Genomic DNA, 16,597 nt, shown 5'->3' on the forward strand with positions numbered 1-16,597 from the left:
AGTGCAGTTATACTAACACGTCTGTACTAATTCTGGGCTCTGAACTTTCATTACTTCATTCACAACCAGTGGTTTATTTTATTTACTCCAGCTTATATGACCTGAACATGAGGAAACCAAAAGTACTGGAGAGTACAGGAGGAACTCTAATGTGTTTTGAATGCCTGCTACATACACTTCACTTATGCTAATCTATAATACTTATATTAACCCAATTTCACAAATAAGGAAATGGAGGCTCAGCCGAGGCTATGTCCCCAACCAAGATGCATAATTAGTATGTGGCAGAGTAAAGACTAGAATGCAGATCTGTCTCCTACTAAATCTCATGACCTTTCATGATACCAAGTTCCTTTCTGAGGCTGCCTTTGTATTTGACTGCTGTCTAACTTAAGACATACAACCAAGCATCCTAACTGGCTCTGAGCACAAATAAGTGATGACCATTTTTAATGTCCTCCACTAAAACCTTGAAATGAACTTAACTTTACCATAAGAATCACAGAATTCACTTTATGGTTCTGACAAATGGGTTAAGGTGTAGGGCACAATCTCACTATAACATGACCTAGGAGTGAGAAAAAAGCAAACTGAAAATGCCAACCCATACTATGATGTACTGGCTACTAGTCAAAAAATAAGAACACAGTCCCAAAGACTTGAATGAGGACCGTAATGGACCACCGCTCCTTTCTAGTAACATGCAAAACCATATCTATACTGAAAAGTTCATGTTTGTCAGACCAAAACATTTCAAGCCAGCATGACATTTGATAGGTAAGAAAGTTCTCAGGTAAATTTCCTAATTATATTTTGTTAACACCTTACCAAAATTGGCTTTTCATTCTTTTTCCTCACCTCTAAAAGATTCTAGAAGTATCTTAATTTTACAATTTTTATTCAGTGTTTGCCAAAGAGAGAGATTTAACTGAAGAGACAGATCTTTCTTGATTATTTTCCCCAAACCTGTAATATCTGTTTTTCTAGCATGTTCAGAATGGACATATGATTCGTGACAGTATGTGAGAGCTCAAGGAAGACTGTGACCAGGGGCAGCCTCCAATTTCAAGGAATTATAGACTCCTGATTTGCTGTCTGCACCCATTCTTCCAAACTGATTCCTATCCATAGTGCTCACTCAACTTTCCAATTAACATCCTATTTATGTTTCAGCTTCTATCAAAAACTAATAAAGTGCCCCCAAAACCCAACTTTCAGCCATTAGGGCCACCTCATCAATAGGAGACCAGCAGACAAATATTAAACCATTTGTTTCTGCTTCCTTAACTCTGTAATCATTAAAATGTATATAAACAAGCAGGAATTAAATCATTCTTAGGAATTAGATAATTATTAGGTTTACCCTAATAATAAGCTGAACTACTTCAGTGTCAGGCAATAGCCATTTAGTTAGGATGAAAATGATAGCTGGGAATATTTTTTTCTGATCATGGTTGATAGCTACATGAAGCAGGGACAAGTGGGATCAGTGGGTTATTTATTTCATATGGTCAGCTAGCTGATTAACAGTAACATTTTCATTTCATCCCCAACTTGTTTGCTCTTGCTTCTTTATTTCTTAGATGTCTGTTCTTCTTCAAATTTTGATATAAGGTATATAAAGATCATAAATGTTAGCCTAAGGAAAACATTAAGAAAATAAATGGGCTAAAACCATAAAAAAATTTTATTGTATATTTCAAAGCCAAATTCAGTCAACTTTGGTGTAATCTCTATTTTGGGAGTATGATACTCATTTATTTATCTAGGCTATTTTTTATCCAGCAAGCAAATATCTCTTCTCTATGTTAGGTATGGGAAAAGAAAGTTGAATCTTACACAATCCCTCCTCTCAGAAAATTCACAGTCTAATGGAGAAAACAGAAGGGATACCACTTATTTATTTCCACAAAATAGCTATCTGACATCTAACCACAAAACCCAGTGGCATGAAGCAATAAGCATGCATTTATTAAAGCGATAAGTCTGTGGGTCAGTGATACAGTCTAGCCTGTAAACAAGACAGTTATTGTGTACTTAGCTGGACTTGCTCACATGTCTGGAGGTCAGTTGGCTGTTGGCTGATCTAGACTGGCTTTGGCTGGTGTAATTGGGAAAAATTGGCACACTCCACATCTCTCTCATCCTCCAAGAGGCTAGCCCAGGAATATTCTCAAGGCAAAGGAAGAAGCATGAAAGTACAACCAGAAGTTCTCAAGTACTTTTTCCAGCTCTGTGTCATGACTGCAAACATCCCCTAAGCCAAAGCAAGTCACACAGCAAACTCAGAATCAAAGAACAAGGAAATAAATTCTGCCTCTTGGTGGGAAGACCCTTAAAGTCATATGGCAAAGGACACAGATACACAGAAAGGTAAAGAATCAATACCATCATTACGATGCACCACAGAAGAATGACCAAACAAGAGGATATCCTGTGATTCTAAAACAAGGGGATGAGTGCTATAATGGAGGTAGAAAAGAATACTATGTATGGGAGCTCAGTGAATCTAAATATCTCTTCCCAGAAAACCAGCACAGTTTCAGCCAAAGAAGTGATATCTGAACCGGCCTTTAAAGGCTGCCAGAAGAAGGCAGAAAGAAGGGTCATTTCTGAAAGAAAACACATATATAAGACACAAGGATGTGATTAAACACAGTGGGTTGGGACAGAACTGAGAATAAAAAATTAGAAATGGTGTTTGTGATTTAGGTTGAACCAGAGAGAGATCTGGTACACCAACCTACTATTCCATTTTACCCAGTTTACTTGATTGTAAACCTCTGAGGAACAAAAACTACATCTTCAGTGGTCTCTCTAGTATCCACAGTGCCTTGCACATAGAAAGTAGTCAATAAATGTTAGTTCGATTGATTTCCACAGTAAAATTGACCATATCATGGAGATGAAGTGGTAACGCACAAATGCATTCTATAAGCAAGTAAAAATCTGTAAGTCCTTCTTTCCATATCAAGTTCAGAACTTTCAAATCTTACCTACTGAAATCCTTAAGCAGATTTTTGGACTTCAATTAATTTGAATTTTAATAAAAAGACATGGAAATTTGATTTTTGCACTTTATTTTTCCTCAAGAATTTAGTAGTAAGAATTGGGTTGTATCCAAACTGGGGGCATCTCCATGATGTCAATTTTGGTTATTTGAGTTTATTTCAGAACCTCTCATGTTGGACAATATGAGAGAATGCAATTTAAGAAGAGATATAAGGGGTGCCTGGGTGGCTCAGTCGGTTAAGCACCCAACTCTTAGTTTCAGAAGCAGGTCATGATCTCAGGGCTGTGAGATCAAACTCTGTGGCAAGTCCTGTGTTGGGCTCCACACTCAGCACACGGAATCTGCAGGAGATTCTCTCCCTCTTCTTTTCCCTCCTCCTCTACTCCTCCCCCCACCTCACTCGCACTCTCTCTCTCAAATAATTTTTTTAAAAAGAAGAGATATAAAATAGGAAGTACATTAAAGTACTATTCTAAATCTTTTCAAGGGCCATCTAAAGACCAAAACTAAACTTCCCATCAGTGGTCCCAGGAATATATCCAAAATGAAATAGCAGATAATATTGGCGAGTTGTATCACAAACACTAGAGCAGGGCTTCCCTGCTATACTGATGATCTCTTTTTCTGAGAGGGACAAATACACTGTCATTTTACTATGAACTTAGACTTTAAGCCCACAGGTTAGGAGAAAAAATATGGCGAATGTTAGGTGGAGACCTTTATTCCCCTGACCTCAAAAATTCCATGAGGTTACTTCCACTGATGTAACACTCTAGGTCTCCCTTCTCATTGCTCCTCGCTGATTTTTCCCAGTGAAAGGAGGAATAACTCTTTACTAGGTGCTACAAATCTTATGAGGTAAAGCTAATCAATTAAAAAGCTACTAGTTTTGGCTGAAAAGGCAAGACAAGCTGGACAATAATGATTCTAAGTGTGTCCACTCTGCCAAACTGAACTTTTCTTAGAGTGTTTAAACATCTAGACTTAGAAAGGGTGCTGTTAGCAAGTGCATTTGTCCATATTCTCCAATTGGCTTTATCAGTAATAAAGCTATTATTTTGATTGCCAGATGACTTGTGTCTTATTTTCAATTGGTTCCAGAGATAAAAGGGGAAGAAAGGGGTATTACTTTTTGTTTTAACTCCAAAAGCAGGTACTCTGTCTTATTCCCCTTAGTGTTCCCCACAGCACTAGAATGGTGTCAGGCCCATAGAGGATGCTCAAAAAAATTGTTTATTGGTTGAGAACAGGAATTATTTAACATCAAAATCCAGTCCACTCTGATTTAGGATCTCTTGGTTTCCTTTTGAGAAAAATAGAGTTCTTCTCAGTGCCACCAGTCAACACTTTTCTTCCCTATACATTGGTTCAGTTTCTTAAGTGCTAATGTTCCATGCAACTCCTTTATCTCCCCATTGGACACTCTGTAACATGGTAACCACAAAGACTTTGTCAAGGTCTTTGTCATCCTTTGTAATAACAAGGTCTGATGGATTTAAAATACCACCATCTGTGTTCAGTACAGGGATTTCACAGAAATAACCAGAGCCCATTTCAATGAAATATTAAACCTTTGTCACTCTAATTGTTGTCTCTGGTAGTTCATTGTAAGCTTCCTGAACACTATTTTCTCAAAAAAAAAAAAAAAAATCCCATGCCTGTGATTTTTCCAACTCTCTGTAGAATTTCAGGTAGTTCTCAATTACTGAAATGATAACCTGAAAATAACCAAAGGGTTCCCATGTCTTTGCCAGTGTTTTCTTACTATATGTACAAGAGAAAATGTAGTATGTTGCAAAGAGCTCTTTGCAACAAAGATTAAGGCCGATTCCATACCAAATAGAGATTTAGCAAAGCCAGGTGGCAGTTAGATTTGATAAAATAGTAAAAAGGAAGATATTGAAGGAATTTGAGAAAGAAGAAGATTGGCAGAAGGGCAGGTGGACATATAAGCATGATACCCATGTCTTACCTGCAAAGTACAGACTCAAGCTTGGCCCTTGCTGAGAAATGTTCAATGAGAAGGGTGTGTTCTGTGTGGCCCACTCACTGCTACTAGCGCAGTGCTACTCTTGGTAAATCAAGGCAAAACACATGCAATGGAGTTAATAGAAGTATAAACATATAGGAAACTGCTTCTTTTTATTAGTCCAAGCAAGTCTATAGATCTGATAATGATACATGTAAAAAAACTTTAAAAAACAGTCAGGTAATACATATTGGGTAACTGCTGGGTGTTACGAATTTTTTTCTGTGCCACAAAGATGAGTGAGACACAAATAACTGCCCTCAAGTTGCACATAATACAGTCAAGTGGTGAGACAGACTCAAGTGGACAAGCAAGTTTATGGCCATGTGCAAACTTCTCTGAAATATCCGGATAATAGATTGAAGATATCCTTTCAAGTTTCACCTGCATAGGATCCATATTTCTCAGTCTAGCATTCTCAGGAAAATGTCAGTCACTTCACAGTATTCCCTTTGAAGTATCTCAAGTAGGAACCACCAAAATGTATGTGGTTATAGGTCTAAAAGTAGTCAGTTATAGATACATAGAATGTTTGAGCTGGAAGGGATTTTAGAAAAATGTTCATCCAAGTTCTTTCTGCTTTCCAATAAAGAATCAAAGAGCTTGAGAAATGAAGTGACTTGCCCAAGGTCACACACCAATTTGTAAAACTAAAGCTAGAGTCATCTGTCCACAGGTCTAGGGAAATTGGCAGCCTACTATAAATCAATTGATGGGCTAAAAGAGTTTATTTTCTTTGAATTCTTATTATACCCTTCAGGGTATAGATATGCCACTTATAAGCTGTGTGACCTGGGGGAAATGAACTAAGCTTTCCTCACCTATAAAATAGAGATTATAATGTCTATCACAAAGTCCAGACATTGTCGTCTCTATTTTGAGGAAACAGGTTCAGGGAGGTTAGTTCACTTTTCCAAGGTCACACAGCTTGGAGTGGTACAGGCAGGATGGGAACTTTCACATCTCCAGGCAGCCCACTCACTACAGCACAGTAAGTGAACTCGGCAGTTGGCAGCTTTATCTCCAGGCAGGATTCCAACCTATATCTATTTCCTCTTCCTGGAGTCTGAAGAGGCCAACAATTCCCAAAATTTAAATCAAAAAATAAAAGCTACTTTTCCTACCCCTGGGATTAAGAAGCCAGATTTCATTTCAGGTATCTCATTTGATCTCAAAAGGTCCTTTCCTGCGGGCCAGTAAAACAAGTGCTGTCTGCAGGGCCAGAGCACTCAAGGGCCACAGCAGCGGGGTGACCAAGTGGGGTCTCTTAGTAAACACTGTCCTTCCATTTCTTTCATAGGGGGTATAAAAGGGAGGCTTTCATCACCACGGTTCTGGGATAAAACAATGGGAAACCACAGGCACAATCTGCAGTGGTGAATCAAAACATCCAGAGCGTGAAGCCGACTGGGCCTCAGCCCTGCAGCTGCAACTCAGCAGCCTTCCCTGGGCCATCACACCAGCCTCCCACTCAAGTGCCTATTTTCCTGCTGGAGAATAAGGCCCCGGGCCTGCCCATGGCAGAAGGGACCCCCGGCTTCTTCCAAGAGGTGGGACAGTGGGCTGTTCCAGAGCAGGGATCTAGGAGTCAGAATAAAGTGGATTCAAATCTCAACTCTTTTTCTTACCGGGGGGGCCTTGTGGCCAACTGCATAACCTGATCCTCAAATTCTGTCTGTAAAATTGACCTCGTGACACCTACTTCATAGGGTTGCTGTAAGAATTATAGGCAATGTTGTGTGTGTTTTACGTAAAGCACCTTAGCACACAACCTTGAACATGGAAAAGAAGCTGGGTAGTACAAAATCTGTGCTAGCCAGCTTATTTCTTTTTGAGTCGCCCTAATAAACAATATTATGGAATTTCTGAATCATCATCTATTAATAATCATAACAATCTATTGAGACTAGAGTTGGCAAAGTCCTTTCCTACGCATTAGAATATGTAGCCCAGTGGACAGTCTACAATGGCCTTGTGAGGTGGGCAGGACAGCTCTGGCATCACGCCATTTGTCAGGTAAGAGGGGTCTTCGGATAGCAAACGGCCTGCCTAAAGTCACAGGACAGTAAGTGACACACCAGGACCTGACCCCAGATCTTTCGTCTCCTAGTTTGGTGCTCTTTTCTCTGAAGTGTCCCAGTGTGGCACGTGTTGGGATAGAGCCCAAATCAATACTACACTTTACTACGTCAATAAATCAAGAATTAGCCCTTCTAGACTGCCGATCCGAAAAGACCACACTTCCTCTTCAGTGTGTCCTCCTGTCACCATTATGACAGAGCAAGTAGCTGTATACGTGTCTCTGTTTTATAACAGAGATTGGAAGTACAATACAAGCCGTCCCTGCCAAAGATAAGAGACATCCCCCAGATAGGAGTGTGGGGACCATGGGGACCAGGGTGAAGGTGCTGTGGTAATAACTCCAGACATTCAGATAACGAGGGAGGCCATTAAGGCACATTTTCAGTGACCTCCAAGAGGAAGATGACATGCAGATCACAGAGGAAGATAAAGTGTATAGGACATTCCAAGGATTATACCTTCCCTACCTCAAAGCTACGACCAGTTGAAGTCCCCAGACTCCAGACTGCCAGTGTAGCATGTGCTCCCTCCCATACAACAGAGAGGAGGGCCACAGGCTCACAGAGCCACACTGGGATGCCAGGGGGGCCCTTCCGCTGGTTTGCAGGCCAGTTTGTTCTGCCCGCCATCTCTCTCTACCTGATGTCTCAGACATCTGAAAATTACCTCATCAAATTTATAAATCAGTACAACTCATATTCAGGGTGTGCTGTAAGTAGTTAAAACTGCAATCATTATATAAACATTACAAAGAGGATCTACAGTATGTTTATCAGCAACATGTAAAATAACAACTGACAAACCTAAGTAAGCAAGTGAATTTCGATTATCTTGAAAATGCTTTCTAAAAACTTGTATGGACATTTGTAGGAGAAAAAAAAAGCAATCAATTATTAACAATTGTGTATTAAGTATCTACCGTCGGGAAGACGTAGTGGTAGCTTTGGAAACTTCGTGCCTCTTCACATGTGGGATATATTATACACTTTGCTCACCTACTTAGAAAATTTCAATGGCTCCCCATTAACCAAGGAACAAAGCTGACGTGTGAAGTCGCTCTCTGATTTGGCACCAAACACTCTTTTAGTTTTATCTCACAACTCACTTTACCCTCACATCAGCAATCTTCAGCCACCTTTACCGGCTCAGAAACCTGATTAGAAGGCACATCCTGGATTCCATGCAAAGAGATTATAACTCATTAGATCTGGGGTGGTGTCAGGAATCTGTATAGAGAAGTATACCAGCTAATGCAGATAAAGGAGGTTCGCGAATCTCATTCTGAGAAACCCTGCCTTGAACAATTCACACAGGATCTTTCTTCTCTCTGAAATGCCATTCTCTCTCCCTCCTGGACTATGAAATTCCTATTTTTCCGTAAGGCCTCAGTCAAAAGTAATCTCCTTTCCCTTCTAGTCAGAATAAATAACTTCTTTCTCTGTGCTCCCAGTATATTCAGCACATACCACTTTTACCAAATTTATTCTACCCATTGTATTTGTTAAGTAAGTGTCTCTTTTCTCAGATAGAGTGCAAGTTACTCATACACTGCAACTATGCACTGTGGGTATTCAATCAACATTTGATGAACAAAGAACAAATGATACTTGGTGGTAAGCTTTACCCTGCCTTGAATTGTCTCCACTTTCATTTCTAACTGAATAAACCCTGAAGAGTCTCCATTTAAGGTCAATATTTCTTCTTTCATAAATCCCTCTCTGATAAGCCCAGGAATATATCTCCTCTCCTCTGGGTGACAGCAGGTCTTGTTTCATCCCTCTCTCAAAGCCTTTATCACACTGTCTTGTATTACGGGTATCTGGATACATCTTATTTCCTCTATTTACTATGCTTCCTGTCTTGTTCATTTTTGTATCTCCAGACAATACAGCAGAGCACATTGCCCGTAAGAGATTCTTAAAAAATATTTGAGAATTGGATTGCACATAGTCGACGTGCCTGATAGAAGTGTAAACCCCTTGGGCAACTGAAAACACTATTTCCTTCTTCTAATTACTCTAGAACAAAATCAGAATATAGAAATCATAAAGACATTAAGAAAAATGCTTTGCTCTTTGGATATATCCTAAGTAAGAATTTGAAATTTGCAGGAGATAGGCAATTAACAATTTCAACTTTCTAAATGTAGGAGTCTGAAGCTCTGAAAAAATGTGTTTCCTTGTATAGGTCTCTGTCTTGCAAAACTGTTTCTACCATTTATTATTGTTGGTGGTGGTGAGAGTGGTATTATCATCATCATCATCATTTCTAATTCTGTGGATAAACTCAGGTGGAGATATAATGTAGAAGTTGTTACCACCCTATGAAGAAGCTCTGATCTGCCTATCCTAAAGGAATAGCCAACATTTCTCCTCTCCCAATATTCAAAACACCAATTACCAGAAAGAACAAGAGGAAAGAGTCATTCATTGATTCATCCATGCATTTATTCCATGAACAATGAAGTATGCTTAAATGAATCCATGTCTTCATCTTCTTCACAGGCTGAAACTAGCAGAATTCCTACCCAATACATTTCCATTTAGAACTTATTGATTGATGAATGAATGAACAATGAAGAAGGTTTTATCCTTTCCTTAACTAAAAGGATATATTTGGAGAGTCCTTCTAAGCTGTTAGGATGAATTTAAATTGAGTTATTATTAATTGTGAACAAAGGAAGCCATTTCTCTATTTTTTTTAAAGATTTGATTTATTTATATGACAGAGAGATAGAGCCAGAGAGCACAAGTGGAGGGAATGGCAGAGGGAGAGGGAGAAACAGACTCCCCACTGAGCAGAGACCCTGATGCAGGGCCCGATCCCAGGACCCTGGAATCATGACCTGAGCCGAAGGCAGACGCTTAACAATCTGAGCCACCCAGGTGCCCTGGAAGCCATTTCTTTAAACTCCTAAATAGTCTTCCTTTCTGTCATGTGTTTAACTTGTAGAAAGAAGAGATGGAGCTTTGTCTAGGAACCCCTCTTTCATGCAAAGGATACATTTAATGTTGTATTATTTTTTACTTTCTTTCAAAAGAACCATTTACTTTACTTCTATGTATGATCTTAAATTGAAAAACTGATTCATATGATTCATGTGCCTTCAAAAAACTGTGAGATTTTCAAATAAAGTGGCAGTGGGGAAATTGATAGGAATGTATCTGAAATTAACAGTTGTCTTAGGTCATCAGCATTCAATTTGTTGACAATGAAGTGTAGTCAAACTTTTAGCAGACAAAAGACAGAAAAATAAGTGAATGACCAAAAGTCACTTACCATCAAAATAGTGTTGGGCTTACTCTACTGAATGTATGGCAGGCAGATGCCGATCAGCACGGCAGCTACTGGAAACAGCAGCAGAGTCAGCCACACCATCGTGCAGTGCTCAGTGATAACTGCAGATTGCTTGGATTAAAGGTTTCATGCAGCTCTCTAAATGCCTGAGTTCCAAAGACTGAAACTGTGTTAACTACAGGCACCATGGCCACTGCCGCTAAGCAGAGGGCTGCGTCACCTCAGGGAGCCTGGGGACACTGTTTGAAAAGACTTCCTGTTCCACCATAGCCTGTTAGTTATTCTCACCCATAGGAAAGGGAACTCCCCCAGTTACAGGTCTGTATACTCCTGTCCTGTGACAAAGCATACTCCACGAACTAGCCAAACCAGGACTAGTAAGCTATTCTCTCTGGGGCTTTTATTCTAATGCTACAACCACAGGAAATTAAGCTTTCAGGTGAACATTTATGAGAACTGTCCAGAGCCTTTTTATATGCTATATAAAAAAAGTCTGCATTATTGCCCCATTCTTAAAAGCACAGGAAAATAGAGAATAGCTAAATCAGGAATTGTCAGGCCCACGCAATTGTCAGGAATTAAATAGTGGTGCAGAATACAAGTCATAACTAAAATGCACAAAACCCTCTAAAGCAATGTCAAAAACTTCATGACATTGCAGAGTTTCCTTGAGTCCTCTATATGGCAGCAGGATTGAAGAGAATGCACTAGTAAAAATGTCTACTATAGAGTTTGCCTTGTACCTCATTATCTGAATATACCATTGGGGTTTTTACACTCTTCTGAATAACTATTTACAGCTCACACCCTGACCTTGAGCATTACCGTTGCATTAGTACAAACCTTCAGGGAAATAGGAATAACAAAATATGATACTAGAATAAGCATGAACTGCATTGGAGTATCAAGGAAGAAAGATGTGTGGAAAACTGCTGGTACGTTTAAAACTGAAAAGGAGCTATGTATTCACATTAAACCTGGAAATCCACTTCCAGAGACAGCAGTGATGGTTTTGCCTATCAGAGCATCATTCCACAATTACCTAATCTTCCCTAAAACGTCTAGGACCTCAAGAAGACATTTCATACCTTGTCAAGTTCTAGCAAGTAAAGTGTATTGTAAAAATACTTCAAGTGGTGCACCAAAATACTAAAAATGCAAAGTCACTACTGAATAATATTGGAATTAAACAGAAAACAAAACTCTGCAGAACTAACTAACTAATGAAGAAAGATGAGGTGGTCAGACCAAGAAAGGACTATGAACAAAGCAAGGTCAAAAGACTACGTTGTTATGTTCTTGAAATGTCTAGGACCAGCTAAGTGACAAGAAAGTGTTTTCTGAAACTAAGCACTTGACAGAAGAAACACGGGCTTTGGGCTCCGATGTATTTCAGTTTACGTCCCAACCACAGCCCTTATAACTTTTGCAGGCTTTTAACCTGGCTAAACTTCATTCTCCTCATCTGCATGTGGGGGTATAGAGAAAATATTTTGATTTTTTCTGCAGAATTAGAGATATCTGAACAATTATTATTGAACTTGGAACGTGGCTAAGAGCAAGCATGAAGGTAATTTGTGACTGATTAGCTAGAGAAAACTCCAGAGAGATTTACCTTTCAGAGGTGTTTACATTTCAAGAGAGGCTGAGACCTGGGACCAGGGAGACATCCTTGGTTGTAAAGATGGAAACAATAGTTATCTTTTGCTTAGAGAGTTTTATTTACAATCCAAAAGGTTAGAGTAAGAACCCATAATCCTTCTGGAAGAACAAAGGTTTTTCTACCACCTTTAAGGAAGAAAGGGAGACAGCATGTGTATAAGCACCCAGATTCATTTTGGGGGGATTCCTCACCTACAAAACAGACTCATGTGCTGCTTGCTTTGTCCATCCAGCTCTCTCTGTGTTGCTCTGGGGATAATGACTGGAACACAGGGGAACCACATGGTTGTTACTTGCTGTAGAGTAAATAACCAATCTTCTCTGCTCCAGAAACATCGCTTGTGCATTTAGGATCCATATTAATAATATGCGTAGATATGCGTAGATACACTGGTTACTATATACATGAATAGTTCTATGTTCTGTCATCTGAGAGGGCCTAAAAGAAATAAAACTCTAGTAGAAATAAACGCATCTAACACCCAGATCTTGGTTTCTAATACCACTCTCCATTAAACAGGACCAGGGCTCCTTGGAGAATTGGCTGATTTTAGGACTGGTGCAGAAGTTATACAAGATGAGCTTGTAGCTTCTTGTAATGCCATACAGTAGGTAAGGAAGTGTTTAAACATACACACACACAGATGAAATTACATCAACGGGGCCCAGAAGCTAACTGAAAGAGTTCCCAACAGCCAAAGCTTGAACAATTTAAACATCAGAATAAATAAATATTGAATTATAACCCAACATACAAAATAAATATTCATGAGTCCATATTGATTATAAATGATTTAATAAATAAATGATGGAGAAGAGACAAATCTCCTATGCAGAAAAATCCCAAATGAATAATGTAAATACTCCATCTTAAAGGAGGAGGATCACAACTCCTCTCTCCTTAACTATGGGCTATGCACAGTGACTTTCTTCCAAAAAGTACAAAGTAGAAAGAAGGAAAAAAGAAATGATCAAGGTCAACATCAATAGTGACAAATCTTGAGAGTATGTATGTACTCTTGATACAATGTGGATGAAAGTATACTTTACCTCAGTGATCTCTTTCCCAGAAACCCATAACTTTGTCTTAATCATGAAAAACTAGCAGATTCCAATAGAGGGGCATCCTAGAATATACCTAACCAGCATTACTCAAAAGCTGAAACTCTTAAACTTGTGGTTGTGGTAGGGGGAAAAAAAAAAAAAAAAATTTACCTGGGCCATAAAAAGTGTAAACCATAAAAGAAAAGATTCATAAACTGAACTCTATGAAAAAGAAAAGTTACGTTCTTCAAAATATTGTATTAAGAAAATGGCAAATCATGGATTTGGAGAAATCATACATGATACATATATCTGACAAAGGACTTGTTTCCAGAATACACAGATCTCTTAAAATTCAAAAATCAGAAGACAAACTGCCCATTTTAAAAAATGTCAGAATTGAGCACACAATTTACAAATCATTGATCATAAGGGAAATAGAAATGAAGGCCAAAATGAAATACCAATACACACACACATACTGGGATGGCTAAAATAATAAGACTGCCAATATCTAGTTTTGGCAAGGATATGGAGCAACTGGAACTCTCAAACATCACTGGCAGGAATGTGAAATAGTATTCCACTTTGAAAATCAATGTGGCTACATCTTGTAAAATTAAACATAAACTTACCATGCAACACAGAAATGTACTCCTGGATATTCACTCTAGAAAAATGGAAACATTTGAATCACTATATTGTACACCTGAAACTAATACTGTATGTCAATTCTACCAGAATTAAATTTAAAAATATATATATTTAAAAAAAAAACACGAAAACATGTCTCCACAAATGAATGTACAGAAATGTTCAAAGCAGCTTTATGCGTAATGGTCAAAAACTGGAAACAACCCAAAGGTGAAGAAGTAAACAAATTACGGTATAATCATTAAGTGGAATACTACTCAGCAATAGAAAGTGATAAATTACTTAAACATGCAAAAAATAATGAATCGCAAAAACATTATGTGAAGCAAAAGAAGCAGACACAAAAGACAAACCTATGATTCCAAATATAGAAACTCCAGAAAAGAGAAATCTTTGTGGAATAAAATTTAAAAAGAGATGAAGAAAATAAAAATATTTTCTGTACAAAGGCCTGACTAGGGAGTAATCTCAGCTTAGAAGCACAAGAACCAGGATGGCATGGAGGCATAGAGAACATAGGGTAAAGAAGAGCAGAGAGAAGTTGATTGCAAAGACATCATGGGAACACTCCAGAGTAAAACATCTCTACTACAAATAGTGCCTACATTGGGTACTTCTAAATGTTAAATAAAGAATTATTGCTTTCAAACTTAAAAATATAGAGGGTGACCTCTCACCCTCCAGTATCCAACCCCCATACACTTCAACTGGGTTTTTCTCCAAATATCTGAATATCAAAATACTATTAGTGATCATGAGTTCTAGACAAAAAGGTTAATTTCATGTTTTCAATTTGCTCAGCAACTTTTATATTCAGACATACACACTCACATGCACAGACACATGCATGCATGTATTCTGAATCATCTGAAAGTTCATCTTACCACGGTGAGCTTCCGCCTTGGGATTTCCCTATCCACATTTACATTTGTGCTGACAATCATATCGATGTGAAGCAATGCTACTTTAATTGCCTTAGGCCAATATGAAACAAATCAATGATGCAATTTACCAAGTGGAAGTCAAATGACTTCACAATTCACCACATAAACAAAGGCTTCACTATTTAGAATAGAAATGTGAAATAACTGAGTCACTAAATAATATAAACATGCCAAACTCAAAAGAACCTGTTCTTGAATGGTCAGGACCATATGCTAATTAGGAGAGAAGAATAAGTTTCACCAAAACTTCGTCATATTAAATTAGTGGTACTTTGAACTTAGTTGTGCAATTTACATTCATTTTGTCAATATATTATGGTTTTTTAGTTGCACGGGAGCTATAAGTCTAAAAAAGTACACATCTAATTTTAGGTTATAATGTATTTAAGTAACATGAAACTTAAATCTACAGTAACAGAGAGACACAAGTATTAATTTTTACATTATTTCAAATTTTATTAATTAACATACATTACATTGACTTGTTTTGTGTACATTTCCATAAATTTAACACATGTATAGCTTTGTCCAACCATGACCACAATCAAGACACAACTTTTCCATCATCCCAGAAAACTCCCGTGTGCTTTCATTCTGTAGTCTCACTCTCCCCAACTTTTAACCCCCAGCAACATTGGAGCTCTTTTCCATCACTATAACTTTGCCTTTTTGAGAATGCCGTATTAATGGAATCATACGGTACACTCTAAGACTGGCTTCTTTCCCTCAGAGAAATGTCAAGTTGTTCCATGTCAATAGTTCATTGCCTTTTATTGCTAAGTAGTTTTCCATTGCATAGTCCTACTGCATCTTGGTTATCTAGTCATCAGGTTAGCTTGCTCCTGTTTTATTTTGGAGATTATAAGAAGATATAAACACTGATGTGCAAGTTTTTGTGTGAACATAAACTATTGTAAGATAAGTAGGAGTGGCATGGTTGAGTCATCTGATAAATACATGTTTGTTTTTTTTAACCTGGCTAAATAGTTTCCCAGAATGTCCAGATTTTGCATTCTTACCAGCAATGGATGGAATTTCCAGTTGCTCTGCATCCACAGCATCATTTGATATTTTTAATTTAGCCATTCTAAAGATTGTATAATGGTATCTTGTGGTTTTAATTTGCCTATTCCTGATGACTAATGACGATGAACATCTTTTTATGTGCTTATTTGTCACCCACATAGTCTCTTCAGTTAAACATTTGTTCAAGTCCTTTGATTACTTTTTGATGGGGTTATTTGTTTTCTTACTGCTGAGTTTTGAGAGTTCTTATGTATTCTAAATATAAGTCCTTTGTGAGATATGTGGTTTCTAAATATTCTTCCAGTCTATAGCTCACCTCTTCATTCTCTTCACAATGTCTTCTACAAATTAACAGTTTTAATTTTGATGAAGTCCGATTTGTCATTTTGTAACTTATGTTTTGTGCTTTTGATGTCATATCTGAGAACTCTTTCCTAATCTCAGGTCATGAAGAGTTTCTTCTATATTTTTCTCTAAAACTTTTACAGTCTTACATTTTACTTTTATATCCATGATCTATTTTGAATTAATTTTTATATAAGAAGTGAGGCTTGGACCAAGATTCAATTTTTGCATGTAGATGTCAGGTTGTATCAACATTTTTGTTGTGTGTTTTCCAGCTTTATTTAGATATAATTGACAAAAATTGTATTTATTTAAGGTACACAACGTGATGACTTGATATGTGTATACACTGTCAGTTGATTACCATAATCAAGCCATTTAACATATCCAACACCTCGCATAGTTTTCTTTTGTGGTGAGAACACTTAAGATCTATTCTCTTAGAAAATTTAAATATACAATACAGTGCTATTAACTATAGTCCCCATGATGCACATGATA

At 37.9% G+C, this 16,597-nt stretch overlaps 1 long non-coding RNA gene across 1 annotated transcript in view; it reads right to left on the reverse strand.

The window, feature by feature from the left end:
- LOC115942533 (uncharacterized) overlaps nt 1-16,597 on the reverse strand; it is a 262,660-nt gene that overhangs the window by 145,665 nt on the left and 100,398 nt on the right. Inside the window, exon 2 of the long non-coding RNA XR_004077160.2 lies at nt 13,763-13,797. This is a non-coding gene — a long non-coding RNA (uncharacterized LOC115942533). The remainder of the gene's footprint in view (nt 1-13,762; nt 13,798-16,597) is intronic.

The sequence above is a fragment of the Leptonychotes weddellii genome, chromosome 1, assembly GCF_054177405.1.
Source record: "Leptonychotes weddellii isolate Sample4059 chromosome 1, ASM5417740v2, whole genome shotgun sequence".
NCBI classification, from domain to species: domain Eukaryota; kingdom Metazoa; phylum Chordata; class Mammalia; order Carnivora; family Phocidae; genus Leptonychotes; species Leptonychotes weddellii.